This window comes from Prionailurus bengalensis, chromosome F2 (genome assembly GCF_016509475.1).
Source record: "Prionailurus bengalensis isolate Pbe53 chromosome F2, Fcat_Pben_1.1_paternal_pri, whole genome shotgun sequence".
Taxonomy (NCBI): domain Eukaryota; kingdom Metazoa; phylum Chordata; class Mammalia; order Carnivora; family Felidae; genus Prionailurus; species Prionailurus bengalensis.
Genome location: NC_057353.1, coordinates 70,175,937 through 70,190,350, shown reverse-complemented (window position 1 = coordinate 70,190,350; position 14,414 = coordinate 70,175,937).

The window sequence follows — 14,414 nt, the reverse complement described above, 5'->3', positions numbered from 1 at the left end:
AGGCTATGCTTAATTTGAGCCTGGAAAATAAGGGTGGAGGGAAACACATTTCCATAAAAATGACAGAAGTGCAAGGAGACATGACAGCATTGTGCGGTGGGGGGTGGGTGGGATCTGAGGATTGAGGATGTCTGGGCCAAGGGCCCGAGTAGGGGCATGGTGGGGGGGGGGCGGGGGGGTTCATGTTGGAAGCAGAGCAGGGGTGAGAGATGGGAGGATCTCAGCAAGTGAGCTGAGCAGGTAGAGATGGAACAGCAGGCTCTTACGAAGTGGACTTAGGAAGAGTAGGTTTATTTGTGTGTGTGTGTGTGTGTGTGTGTGCAGCTTTTCTTTTCCTACGTCACTAAAATGTACATCCCTGAATATGCAGCCTCTCAAACAATGTTGTAAGTGCCCAAACCACCTAATGCCTCCTTGAGATAAACCCAAGAGTCTGTACAGAGAGTCAAGAGTGTTTGAAGGGCTTACAACATCCATATTGGAGGCTTGTCGTTGAGCAGAGCTTAATTTTAAAAGTCTGACCTCCTGAGGATGTTAGAGTTTCTTGGAGCAGTTATTGTGTGTCAGGCGGTGTCTTGAGGGACAGAAACATGAGTGTGAACGAGACCAAGGCCTCGTGTTCCTGGGTCCTGCAGGAGTGACCGGTGCTGTAGAGACCATGAAGCTGTGCGGTCGGCGTGCGTGTTGGGGGGTGCAAAGGGGTTGTCCTCTGTAGAGGGTGGTCAGGCAGGAGAGGTTGTGAAGAAGCCAAGTTTCCACCACTCGGCTCTATGACCTTGGGTGAGTGACGTAACTACCTGTGCTAATTTTCCTCCCTGTGCAAAATAGATTTCTGGTGGCTTCAAAAAGTGGCTGCAAGTTCTTTGAGAGGTCTGTGTCCCGTTTCCTTGGATTTAGGTGGCCTTGGGACTGACTGCTTGATCCACACAGTACAAAGGAAGTGACCCTGTGACTTCTGAGGTCAGGTCATAGAAGACCACGTGGCTTCTGCCTCATTTGCTGGAACAGTTGTTCGGGGCTCTAAGATGCCTAGGAGGAGGCCAACTACCATGACGAGGACATTGTGGAGGGGTCTCTGGTCAACAGCCTTCAAGCCATCCCAGCCCAGGAGCCAGACATGTGAGTAAATGAACCTGTAGATGATAGTGGGCAGCCCCCCGCCGTTGACCCCTAGCCATTTGAATCTTCTCACATGAGGCCCCAGACATCATGGGGCAGAGAAGAGCCTTCCCACACGGTGCCCCATGTGTGTCCTGACCCACAGATTTTGTTTGCCTGATAAAATAGTTGCTGTTATTTCCCTACATTTGGAGTTGTTTGTTACACAGCAGTTTGAAAGGGGCAATAGATACTTACATCACTGGGCTGTTGTGGGGCTTAAATGGGTTAATGGATGTAAATTTAAAGGAAGTTTGTGGATTCAGTGACTCCAACCTGTGTCTAATTTAGCACTGGAGATTGCTGAGGAGAGTGTTTCTCTTTCAACAATGATTCGATAAGATTTCCAGAATTTTAATTTTGGTCTTTTCCTTGTCCTATATATTTGCTCTGTTTAAAAAAAAAAAAAATTAGGTCCCTACCTTCCTCTCTGGGAATATTGTAGATAATTGGTGTTGTGCCTACCTCAGCATGGGACACTTTTAACATGGCCTCTTTGGTCTCTGTAACCATGGGCAGTCAGTGTGTCACATCCAAGGAAGTGCCTCATTACTCTAGACCCTTACATAATTAAATAGTCAGCATGGATCAATCGATAGATTATTTCCAGCCCTCAGAAATTAACATTTCTTTTCCACAAGTGTGGTCTTTGGAAAGCAGTATTAAAAAACATCGGAGTTTGTCCTTGACTTTGGACGCCCACCTGCAACTGTCCCACTTTCCTAGAGTTGTAGAAAACTTCTCAAAAGAATTGTCTGGACTTGTCAGCATTTCCTGTCTTCCTACTCCCTCTCAATGCATTCCAAGCAGGCCTTGGCCACAGGACTCCACTAGACCCAGCTTCTATCAAGATCACCCGTGGCCTCTCTGTTGCTAAATCTAGTCATCAGTTCAGCGTTCTTAGCCTCAGCCTCAGCCGCCACCCTCAAGTGGCCTTACCCGCCCACCCGTGCATCTCGTGGCACAAATGATTGTCCTCTCCTTGTGGAATCACTCCCGCACTTGGCTGCAAGAGCCTCTCTCTCCTTGGGGCCTCCTCCACCTTGCCGGCTGCTCCCAGTCTTGTTCAATAAGTCCTCCTCACCTCACCTCCTGGATCCTTAAATGTTAGAGGACCCCAGCAAAGCTGTCTTTGCCTTTCTACTTTTCCTGTTTCCAAAGTGTTGCACATTTTTACAATGTCATCCGTATACCAAAGACTCCAAAGTGTTAGCTCAAACCTATATCTCCCGTCTAGACCCCAGACTTTTATATCCAACTGCCTGCCCAGTTGGCATCTCGAACGTAACACGGTCAACACTGAACTCCTGGTCTCTCCCAAGACCAAGGGCGTGCCTGCGTCCCTTTCTTAGTAAATCCCTATTCCCTTCTTCAATTCCAAGTGATCAGTTAGGAAATCTAGACTCATCCTTGACGTCTCTTCTCTTCACGCGGGATCCATGAACAAATTCTGGTGGTTCCCCCTTTAAAATGCAGGAAGAATGTGACACTTCTCCCACCTCCACTGTGGGCATCAACTCTTCATCTCTCACCTCAGCTACTGCAGTGGTCTCTAACTCCTCTCCTGCGTCCATTTGTGTTCCTTGGTGGCCTGTTCTCTGGGTGATAGTTTAAAAATCTGTATTAGATTGTCGGACTCCTTAGCTCAAAACCCTCCAGTAGCTTCTCATCATATTCAGAGCAACATTCAAAGTTCTTACAGTGGTTCTCAAGGTTGATGAGTGCCCTGACTCCCTGCTGTACCTCCGAGCTCATCACTCTGGTTCTTTCCTGCTGTCACTGCTCCAGCACATGCTGCCCTGGCTCTTCCTCGGGCTGCACAGACACTGCTCCCTCCACCTGGAATGCTCTGCCCTTGCATTATCCCTAATGTTATTCGTATCTCTGTTCAAAAGTCCCTGTGTCAGGGAGGACTCCATGAACACCCACCTGAAAGAACTTTCTCTATGTCATGCTCAGTCTCCTTTTCCTGCTCTGTCGGTCTATCAACTGTCTGTCTGTCCGTCCATCCATCCATCCATCCATCCATCCATCCATCCATCATCTATCTATCATTTCAGAGCAGTTTCAGATTCAGGGCAAATTAAAAGGCAGACAAAAAGATCTCCCATCTGTGCACAGCCTCCCCCATTATCAACACCCCTACCACCCCAGAGTGGTACAGTTATTACAATTGATGATGATGCATCATTATCCCTCAAAGTCCAAGCTTACATTAGGGTTCACTCTTCATGTTCTACATTCTGTGGGTTTTCACAAATGTATAAAGACATGTACCCACCATGCGAGTAGCATATGGAACAGTTTCACTGCCCTAAACATCCTCAGTGCTCTGACTATACATCTGTCTTCCACCCCCAAGCCCTGGAACCCCTGATCTTTTCATGGTCTCCATCGTTTTGCCTTTTCCAGAATGCCACATATTTTGAATCCTGCAGTATGTAGCCTTTCAGACTGGCTTCTTTTACTTAGTAATACACATTTAAGTTTCCTCTATGTCTTTTCATGGCTTGAGTTTTATTTACAGAGATTAACAGAACCTGACGTATGTCTTTATTGCCCATCTCTGGCCACTGTGTTATAAACCCCCTGAAAGAGGGATTGCTTTATTTTTAGACAACGGTATCCTCTGTAGCTGGAACAGTGACTGGAACATGGCAGGCATGCAAAAGCAATCTGTTGAATGAGTAAATAAGGCAATTAATGAAAAAAATTCCTCTTTGCCATGGTCCCAGTATATAGAGTATTCTTTTAGATAACGTAGAGGAAAGACACCTGTAAACCGCAAAGAATTTTACAAATTCCAGTAGTTATTGTTGCTGCCTATTGGGAAGAGTCCTTGTCACCATGCCAAGGGATGGCGGAATCTCAGATTGGAAAGCAACTGGAGAGGCGGCCTGTGTAACTCTCTATGATCCCGAAACATCTCCAGATATTTCACCACCACTAAGAAGCCCATCATCTACCCCTTTGAACAGCCTTGGTTTCTTCATTCTTATATTTTGAGTTGAAATTTCCACCCTTTCGCTTCTAGTTTTTGATCTTAACGCTGCATCAGGAACCACAGAGCGCTAGTTGAATCCCTGTCTTCATGACAGCCCTTGAGTACTGAAGATAACTGGCCTGGTCCCTTTTGAATTCGGTTCCCCAAGGAGAACACCTCTCGTTCCATCAGCTGCTCCAGGTGTGACGTGGCTTTGAGATACTGTCCCCTCTCCTGAACGCAGCTGGGTCTGTTCCTAGTTTCCTCCATGGAAGCACTGCCTGGGGGTGAACCTGGCACTTAGGTCCTGACCTGATTGCTTCGGAGCTCAGGTCTCTCTCTGCCTTCTTGTTAAGGGCTTGCACGTTTGATGAATATTGGCAGGATTTGTTTAGTTTTGGGGCTTCTGTTTCCCATGGTTGCTTGCATGGCGCATGCACTTAGACTCTAATTCTCCTTCTCTTTCTCCTCCTCCTCCCCCTCCTTCCTTTGCTTCCTTTTCTTCCCCCTCTCTTTCTTCTCTTCTTGTTCCTCTTCTTCAGTGGCAGTTGCTAAGTCCTCTCATCTAGACCTCAGCCTAAATTTTTAAAGTACGTGGGCAGGACTTTGCATCAATCCCTGGACATGTACTCTCCTTCCCCCCTTGACAAATTTTTGAACATTTATCTGTCAATCATCCCATGCATTTGCTTTGTCTTCAAGTTTGGAGTCAGCTGCCTACCGGGCAAGCATGCCTTTTTCTGTCTTCTTCCAAACTAATAAGAAAATTGATTGGCTCTCTGCAGGAACATTTTTCAACCTTCCGTGAATTCACCACCACCTCCAACATTTGTGAAGATCTCAGTTCTCCCCATTGCTACCAGAATGTCGTAAGAGACCTCAAAATCTTTGCTTGCTATGCATAGAACATTTCTGATTTCAAACCCTATTAGGAGAGGGAAATCCATGCGTTTGCCGAGCCTCACTGTAGGTAAACAGATATTAACTTCTTCCAATTCACGGTGGCTCCTTGAAGCTCCTGTGAGACCATCGGATCCTGGCACTCAAGAACGGAGTCTCAAACACACAGCTTGGCCCACCCACCTTAATAACCATGGTAGCTAAAATAGCACTTGCCAAGTGCTGGATACTGTTCTAAGTGCTTTGTGCGTTGTTAACTCAAAGACTCCTTGCAACAACTCTAGGAGGTAGTTGGTATTATTATCCCCATTTTATGGATGAGCAAACTAAGAAACAGGAATGTGAAGTAACCTGCTGAAGGTCATTTAGCTGACAAAGACTAGAGCTGAGCACTCTACTTCTAGAGCCCAATGTCTTTTCCCTCTTTTGCTTGTTGTTCATGCTACCGTCTCTTCCTGTCTTCATCCTGGCCTCTGGTTTAGCTCCTGACCCTCTAAGATGTGTCATATGGCAGAATGATTGTCAGCAGGGACTTAGGAATTCAGGTGCTGCCCCTGCTGGCTGTGTGACCTCGGGCAAGTCATTTAACACCACGGTGTCTTGTTTTCTGTAGCTTTATTAAACTGGTGATTAAAATAGCCAGTCTATCAGACTGTGATAAGGGTTAAGTTGACTCATCTATGCAAAGTGTTATGTATGGTGCACACTCTCCGTGCCCCACACAGTCAATATTGTTGTTGTTGCTGTTCTTATTATCTTTGCTGTTACCAGCTAGTCCTGCGAAAGGTCTGTTTAAAGCTTACGCCACTGGAGGAGCTTGAGTTGATCACTCTGCCCATTGGCTCCACCAGACCTCTGGGAGCTCTTCTGCCAGACCTCCTCAAAGGTGTCCAGCTCTCGTGTCTGGCCATCCATCCTGGGCTCATGACTTAGATCCGGATGGCCTGATGCTTGCCATCTGTATTCCTAAGTGTCAGCATTTGGCTTTTTAGTAATATATTCTGGAAGTTTTTTAGAGTTTAACATCCAGGTCACTCTTGCTTTTGGTCCTAGCGTCAGATGAAGCATGCTTTGAGTCAGCCTTACTCAGGCTTTCTCTGTTTGCTTTTCCAGCTCAGCGGTGGTCTTCTCTTTGGGATTTGGGCTTTGTGAATTTGGTGGGGTGCCCTTGCACAGTATCCCCATGTATCTTGCCTTTCCTTCTCTGCTTAGCATTCTTGTTCTACTTTTCGTGGGAAGAACACCGCAATGGAGAGGGGGGAGGTCTGCGGGAGAATAACCCAGCTCTCCCCAAACCTTTGGAAACCTACTGCCTCCGCTTTTCCCAAAGCACTTCACGAGCTTCCCAGCATTATTCACACCCCCTCCTCTGATCCTCTCCACGGGCTCCTATCCACAGGGTGAGGTCCACTCATACTAACATTTTCCCATTTCCTTAGAGATTTTCAACAAATATTTTGATTCCAACATCACCATTTTTTTTTTTTTAATCGAGAAAAGAGAATTTGTAATTGCTTTTAGCATGGTGTGCTCCTTGAGATCTGGCACTTTTTCTTGTTTGTTTCCTAGAGTTTCTGAATGGGAGATAGGCAATGATGCTTCATTAAAGATGCATAGGGGTGTCAGGCTAACAGCACGCTCTGCAGAGAGATGTGGGTCCAAATCCCATCTGTCTCTCACTAGCTTTGTGACTTTGAGCAAGGCACTTAAGTACAGTTCCTTGTGTTAAAACCAGGCTGACTCCCTCCCCATCTTGTGGGGTTTGTACAAGGATTCTACGAAATCGTGCCTATGAAGCATTTGACACAGTCTGTGTGTCATTTCATGAGACCAGCAAGCACTCAGATATGGCTTTTAAATGATAATTATGATCACATGTCGATTATCCACTGTGTGATAAGCCCCGCAGCAGATGCTTTGTATCCATTGTTTCCATGAAACTTCACATAAACTTTACCAGATAGGAACGATGGTATGTATTTAACAATGAGAATGCTGAGAGCCAGAGAGCTTATGTAACTGGCTTTTGGTCCACAGTTAACCTTAGTGACAGAGCGAGGTGTCCGCCTGGACCCATGTGTTCCTGTTGCACATGCTTTTTCAATCTGTTCCTCAGTCTGTCACTTATAGTTTTCTCTGCTCCAAGCACGTCTGAGCTTTCTTCTAAGCTTAGTTCCTGATCATCTCCTCAACAAGCTCCACTCCAGCCAGATTGATGTCCTAATGTTTGCGAAACGTGCTGTGCATATTTCTCCAACGTCGGTCCGTTCATTAGTTCCTTCATTCAACCAATGGCTCTCGAGCACTCTGTCTGGGGCTGGGAGACAAAGATGAAAAGACTGGCACTTTGCTCAGGGGGAAGTTACAGAACAGTAAAGGGTTGTATAAAAGGACATTAACATGAAACTTTGAGCTGAGACCCTAAGGGAACAGATTATCACATACCAGAATGTGCTATGAGACGGACCGCCCGGAAAACCTCTGCAAAGTAGGTGGTCGGGAGTCAGTTGGTGACGTCATGAGCCCCTCATCCCCATCAGGATAGGAAGGCGCTGGGGAAAGAGGACTCGATGGCTCGAGTAGCTTGCGGGCTGGGCTCTGTGATGCTCTGAAGGGGCAGGGGTGACGTGCTTCCCCTCACCTGTGTCTGCGTGGGTCTGTGTGCAAGAGGGCCTTCAGCAGGACCAGTCGGACAGGTGCCCACTGAGTCCTCACACTGAATTGTTACAGGAGAGAAAAAACAAGCTTCTCTTGTGTGAAAGCACTGACACTTGGGGAGGTGTTTGTTAACACGCTCGGTATAATGACCCAGACTGAGTAGTCTTTGAGGAAGAAAGGAAGAACATCGGAGTTTGTTTCCATCATTTGTCAAAAGTTTATTTATCTGGAGAGAGTTTATTTATTTTGTGTGCGTGAGTGGGGGAGGGGCAGAGAGAGAGAGAGAGAGAGAGAGAGAGAATCCCAAGCAGGCTCCTTGCTGTCAGTGCTCAAACTTACGAACCCCGAGATCGTGACCTGAGTCGAAATCAAGAATCGGACGCTTAACCCACTGAGCCACCCAGGTGCCCCGTTTTTCCCTCATTCTTGTGCTTTCCCCTCATTCATTCTCAAATCTCTCCTCTGTGCCTCCAAGCCTCTGACTTACCCATTTTGGAGAACGGAGAGAGGGAATCATTCCCTATCTTTTCCCCTTCTATTGACTAAAGCTTCAAGGGTTCTTCTCATGTGTGTGGGGGTCACCCTTCAAGTTAGGGGGTTCAGGGCTATGTTGAAAGCTTATTTGTTGATTATGTATGCACTCGGACTTTAGTCCTTTGCATGTGTGTATATATAAATTATATATGTATATATATATGATATATTTATAATGTAAATATTATATTACAGTGTACATATAAAATGTGTGTATATAATTAATATATATGTAACAACCTATTTTATATATCATAAGTTATATATATAAATTTTTAGCCTATCTAGCCAGTAGATAATTATTTGATGAAAATTTCAGGCTTTTGTAAGTTGAGGTTGGGTTCACGGTCAGGGAGAAGGAAAACAAAGTGAAATGGGAGAATTCGTGAACGTTCTCACGGGAGAACAAAATCCTCCTGCATCGTCTCTCTGAAGGGCATCTAATGGGCAAAGCGTGGACAGATGATGGATGCAAAGAGACACTGGCATCTAAGCACAGAGTAAGGAAAGCTCAAGATGTCAATTAGCAGAAGCTTTCATAAGTGCAAAAGCTACAAAAAGACCTGTACAGAACGTGAGTTAGATGTTCTGAGGAGGGAAGGGGCAGGTGTGGCTTAAGGGAAGGAGCACAGGGTTCGGGAAGCAAACGCCCGGTTTGCCTTTGACTATCCCATAAATCCTAGAAGTCACCAGATCCCCCCAGGCTGCTGTTCCCTTTTCTCTCCTGTAAGAACCACCTCACGGGGCTGCTGCTGAGACTTGCCCAGCACTCAGTGCTGTGAAATACCAGAGCCAGGCCTCCGACGTGGTGCCTCCTGCTCCGGGTGCTATAATCTTGTGGCCTTACTTTTGCTGTCACGATAAGTTGACTAGATTTGGGGCAACTTCTGAAGGATTTCGACAGCCAGGTTGAGGAATTTAGACGTGACCTGGAGGTAAAGGAGGAACTTCAAAGACAATGAGGGCCACTGGAACCTTGCAGATTTGGGTTTGTTAATCACGGTGCCTGGGGCACTTTCCGGATTTGTGGTTATCTTTGCTTTGTTAGGATGCAGAGAACTTCTGGAATTCTGTACTCATTCTCTAAAGGCTCACCTCATGTCCTCCTAAAACTTTCCTTTGGGGATATGATGACTGCCCCTCTACCTCGTCTGGGTACAAGGAATGTGATTCTTTTTTTTTTTTTTTTTAATTTTTTTTTTCAACGTTTATTTATTTTTGGGACAGAGAGAGACAGAGCATGAACGGGGGAGGGTCAGAGAGAGAGGGAGACACAGAATCGGAAACAGGCTCCAGGCTCTGAGCCATCAGCCCCGAGCCCGACGCGGGGCTCGAACTCACGGACCCTGCGAGATCGTGACCTGGCTGAAGTCGGACGCTTAACCGACTGCGCCACCCAGGCGCCCCTCTTTTTTTAATATAATTTATTATCATGTTGGTTTCCATACAACACCCAGTGTAAGAGCGTGATTCTTATTATCCTGTGCCTGTGGCCTCATTTTGCACTGAGCCATAAGGATGCACTGCCATCAAGGATGCCTGAACCCCTAGGATATGGTAGGGGCTCCCCCTACATGGCCCTACAATCCACTTGTCTCAGAGTTTTAACATAACTGGGACCTGGCTTCCCAAGGTCCAATGACAGGTGTGACGGTGTTGGCTGTGCCTCAAGCCTTTGGCCAGACCAATGAGTAGAATCTTCAGGTGAAAGTCAAGCGCATCATCTCAAAGGGTCTTACTGACAAGACAAAGGAAGCCCATAGGCTGATGAAGGCCCCATTGATTCTTTATGACCTTAATAGCTATTTAGAATGACAAAGGCAGACTTCTCTAGGGACGCAAGAATCTCAAGCAGAAAGGGGCAGACTTTATCTAATGAAAAAGCCTCTGAGTGCTCCATTAGCCCAGGCCTAAGAAGACCCATTGCTGAATCAATACAAGGAGGGCTTTTTTCTTTGTTTAAGCTCTTGAAAAGTATTGTGAATTTAAAACACAAGCAATTGTAAAAGTCAAAGGTATAGAAGCTTCCTGTTATATCCTAGTCCGTTTGTAGGCGTGCCTATAAATGCTGAAGCTAAGAGCTTGGCTTCAGAGGGGCCTGGATTTCGAGATGCAGTTACAGAGGCTCAGGTGTCTTGACCACTGTAACCATCCCAGACATAAGTGGGATTCTGAGGGATGGGAGGCACACTCGTCATTAATGGCTATTCAATAAGCAAAGGAAAGGGTGGGTCAGCTTCTGGGCAAATGGAAAAATTTTCTCTTTGAAGCCACTGCATGGAGGTTAGGAGAAGGGAGGTCTGTGCCAGTCTGTAAGCACTCACATTAAAAACAAAGGCACCTGCTTTTACTCTTGGTGTCATTTCATGGGGGGAGGCCCTACAATCCACTTGTCTCAGAGTTTTAAGATAAATCTCCACCAGGACTTTCCCAGTTCCTTTGGTCTCTTAATATTAGCAGCTAACTTATGTTGTGTGCTCATGATTTGCCAGCATTGGCCGAGAAATGTCCAGATGTTATCTCAATCCCTGTATAGGGCACATACTTAACAAAAATCCCATTTCACGAATGAAGAAGCTGAGACTCAGAGATGATGAACTGTATTTCAAGGTCACTCAGCTGGCAAGTGGCGGCCAGAAACTTGGGTGTTGGGAGCTACCCTGCTCCCCACCATGGCTGGTTCTTAGAATGGTGTCCGACACAGATAGATCTTCCAAAATATTTGTTAAATGAAGAACGGAATCTGACTTCAGGGCCTTTGTCGTTATGCTTCCCTGCCTCAGAGCTGGCAAGATCCTTCTAGGGACTTATCTGTCAGAGAAGGAATGTGACTCTTCTTTAACTACACTCAGTAGTTACCCACGCTGCTGGGTTGTTCTGACTGGCCGAGGCATGCCCCTAGTCTAAGGAGGGATTTTAGACAAAGGTATCTGAAAGAAGAAGGGGTGGGGGTGGGAGGGGATAGAGTCAGCCAGTAGGCAGGAGCCCAGGGCTATCCTCTGGAGTCTGTCAGTAAAGAACTATGAGTGTCTACCTGTCACATTCCCTCTTGAAGCCTGGTTTGGATGATCTGAAATATGAATTTGTTTTAGCTACTATTTATCAGTAGCCAAGGATCTAGGGGCGGGCTGCTGGGTCTCTCCAGGAAACCCAGTCATCATTTTCTCCTCCGGAGCATTACCCGGAGACCAGAGCACAAGGTGCCTCACACATATATGGCCATTTCTCAAAAGCGCATGGATGAAAACTTACGTCCGCACAAAACTGCACACAGATATTTATAGTAGCTTTATTTATGATTGCCCAAACTGGAAGCAAGCAAGATGTGCTTCACTAAGTAGGTGAATAGAATATTATAGATATTAATATTATAGACAACAGAAGGGAATGTTACCCAGTGCTAAAAATAAATGAACTATCAAGGCACGAAGAGACATGGAGGCAGCTTAAGTGCATATTACTACGTGAAAGAAGGCAATCTGAAAAGGCTTCAAGCTATACGATTCTAACTATATGTCATTCTCGAATAAGCAAAGCTATGGAGACAGTAAATGATCAGGGGTTACCAGGGGCTGAGGAGAGGGAGGGATGAATTGATGAAACACAGAGAACTTTTGGGGCAATGAAACTACTCCACATCATACTCTAATGTATGTAAGTACACATCATTATACATTTGTCTAACCCCATAGGATGTACGACACCAAGAGTGAACCCTTCTGTAAACTATGGAGTCTGGGTGATTGCGATGCGTCCGTGTAGGTTCATTGACTATAACAGAGGTACCTCTCTGGTGTGGACATTGATACTGGAGGAGTCTGTGCATATGTGGGGACAGGCAGTACCTGAGATATCTCTGTACCTCCCTCCCAATTTTGCTGTAAACCTTAAACTTTTGTAAAAAATGGTCTGTGAGGGGCGCCTGGGTGGCGCAGTCGGTTGAGCGTCCGACTTCAGCCAGGTCACGATCTCGCGGTCCGTGAGTTCGAGCCCCGCGTCAGGCTCTGGGCTGATGGCTCGGAGCCTGGAGCCTGTTTCCGATTCTGTGTCTCCCTCTCTCTCTGCCCCTCCCCCGTTCATGCTCTGTCTCTCTCTGTCCCAAAAATAAATAAAACGTTAAAAAAAAAAAAATTTAAAAAAATGGTCTGTGAAAGGAACGAAAGAAAAAACAACAATGCATGGGCACTGTGATGACAAAAACACACATTCATTTATAGTTTACAGGATTTAGACAAAAAGTTTTGCTCTGATGTGCCAGTGAGTTGACAATAGAGAGAAGAGTAAAATTATGAGGAAATTATGTTGAAAAGGTTCTCATACCTGGAAATACGGCGGGTCGACTGAAGGAGACGGTGTTGGTGCTCTGTCCCAGCGTTCCCATCCAGAGGGGGGCTCCCGAGGGCTGCGGGGTGCTGTCGGTAATTACGGTAGCTGTCAGATGACCTGGCCGGGGTCCCTGTCTATTTAGTTTTGTCCACTCGCCTCATCTTCTTCAGGGGAAAGAGGCGGTATTTGCGGGCATCGGCAGCGTGCCAGGCAGACACTTCATCTCCATTCCAAAACCGCTTCTGCAGGTAGACCTCTTTCCCTTCTCAGTTTGCTAAATCACGCCCACCCTTTCCTGTCCAGGGTCTGGCTCTGGTGCCTCTTTTCCTCGAGGACTTGTACGCTCTTTGGCCCACCTGGTTGACCCCTTTGGAGGTCCCCCTGGTTCTTGCTTCCAGGAGCACCCACTGTGTCCTAGAGAATTTGGTGTCTCCCAGGGAGCCCTGGGTCCCTCTCCTTCCTTGTGCAGAAAAGCCAACTGAGGTCACTTGCCCAAATGTGGCAGGTTACCAGGGACAGAGCTACAATGGAATAACGTCTCTGAGAACCATGAACGTGTGTGCTTTTTCATGTGTGTGTCAGGAAACCCATAGATCCCACTTTGCTGTACCCTTTTCTGAATCAGAGTGGGATCGGAGACCTCTGAGTAGTGTAGACACTGGAAAAATTAAAGAGCGGCAAACAAAATGGTTTGGCTCCTTGTCCTTCAGGTTAGCAGAAGGATTTTTCTTTCCCTCCCCTTTTCCTTCCATTCTCTAACCCAGGGTTTCTGAACCACAGCGCTATTGGCGTTTTGGGCCCAATAAATCTTTGTTGTGGGCAGCTGTGGTGTGCATCGCAGGATGGTTAGGAGAATCTTTTGGGACTACCCATCAGATGCTGGTAGCACCCATGCCTCCAGGTTGTAACAATCAGAAATATGTCCACACTTTGTCACATGTTCCCTGGAGAGCAAGATTACCCCTGGTTTAGAACCACTGCTCTAAACGTGTATCAAATACCCGCTAAACCCCTCTCCTTTCCGTTCTCTAAACCCGCATGGGGCCTCTACTCCACGAGGAATAGCATTCTAATGGCCTTAAAACTGCTGGGCTTCCTTCCGTCCCAACTCCCTCGCTTCCTTTTGTTCCTCTTATAAGAAATCATGACTTTGGGGAGAGCCGCTTACAGGAAACCATAAAGTCATTCTCCGCGCTCTCACCTTGGCTGTGAAGATAACACAATCAGCCCACAGAGGCAGGGTTTTGGGAACTTCAAAGTGGAACCGGAGGGAGTGGAGGGGCAGGAGCTGGGAGCTGAGGTCTTATCTGGGGCTTGAGTGTTCTCACCCTTATCAATCCAGAAGGAGGGGTCCTCGGGGAGAGCAAGTGGGAGTCAAAGGCCAAGTTGAGTCTCACCTGTCTTGAGATTGAAAGGGACCAGGGAATAAGGGAGGGCTGAAGGCAGGAAAACCAAGTAGGAAGAATCCCAACCCGGGGAGAATTTTAAGGACCTCCTCGGACTCATGCTGACCTGGATGGGATGCGGGGTTCTAGGACCACAGCATCTGATGGTTAGAAGGTCTTGGCATTAGTTTCAGGAGCACCAGCCAGGTGATTTTGGGGCCTCCACCCTGGAGCTCTTCCCTGGGGAGGTGTAGGATGAGGGGCAGCTGCTTTGAGACCTTCTAGCATAGATAAGGAAGGCCCGAACACAGACGGTAGCAACTGGAATGGGTAAGTGAGGGTCTAAGCAGCAGGAATTTGCTGCAGTTGAGGGCAAATCATTTGCAGAGGTTTGAGGAAGGAGCAAGAATCTGAGATAACAGTAATAAATGCAAACCTTTATATATCACGCGTAACGTGCCATACATGAT